The sequence below is a fragment of the Branchiostoma floridae genome, chromosome 8 (assembly GCF_000003815.2).
Source record: "Branchiostoma floridae strain S238N-H82 chromosome 8, Bfl_VNyyK, whole genome shotgun sequence".
Lineage (NCBI taxonomy): Eukaryota > Metazoa > Chordata > Leptocardii > Amphioxiformes > Branchiostomatidae > Branchiostoma > Branchiostoma floridae.
Window position 1 is genome coordinate 15,662,298 of NC_049986.1, and position 870 is coordinate 15,663,167.

The 870-nt window shown below is 37.9% G+C and overlaps 1 protein-coding gene across 2 annotated transcripts in view; it reads left to right on the forward strand.

Annotated features, from left to right (window-relative positions):
- LOC118420807 (peptidase inhibitor 16-like) overlaps window positions 1–870 on the forward strand; it is a 45,213-nt gene that overhangs the window by 9,397 nt on the left and 34,946 nt on the right. The window lies entirely within an intron of this gene.

The window sequence follows — 870 nt, forward strand, 5'->3', positions numbered from 1 at the left end:
ACGTGTTTGAGGTACATAATAAACTGGGGTACTTATGTATTGTGCGGTGCTTAAGCTATGTTGTGCATAAAGCAAAAATATTAACAACTGTTTAAGATTCGGTAATCAACGTGAAGCCCGAATCTTCGAGAATCCGAAAAGGCTGCTCAAAAACCTATTTCGAGATTGACGGTGAACTATTGTATGTCAATGATATAAAAAGACTCTGTTTAGTTAGTAATATATAGAAAGTAGATTCCCTCACATTAGACACATGGATAGTACTGACAAGTTTATATTCCTCGTGTGTTTTAACAAACCGACCATAGCTAAACCCATACAGTCCTACATTTTTCACGATTACCAAGAAGCGAGAAGAAGCCAAACCTCTGTGTAAGACTAGATCTCTGATACTTTGATATGTATAATGTGTTTTGACTCGTTGTGACCTGTGCTTAGCTCGGTTGGGCAAAAATGTACAATAAAGGTCTTCATATATTCATTCATTAAAACTAATAAAAGTTATAAAAGTTTCGTGTACACATTAAAAGTTGGAGACCAACTGATAGGATTGCCTGCCTTACTCGGGCTTTTTGGGGATTCGAAGGGCCGTGTGTGTGTGGGGGGGGGGGTACTTATTTGGTCAAGAGCGTGTTCATTTTCTTTTATCAAATTGATTAGTTTTGCAATCTAAGCGAGATGATAGAGTTTTTGACAGAAACATGCATTCCTAATCGTATATATAGTTACCCGAAATAGAATGAGGTTTAGTGGGTCTGCGTTGGTTGGCATTGTGATTTCCATAAAGGAGCTTGGGACTAGCACTATCAAAATAATATCAACACAGCTCCCACGAATCATCGACGGCAGCTTATATACCAAAAAGAGATC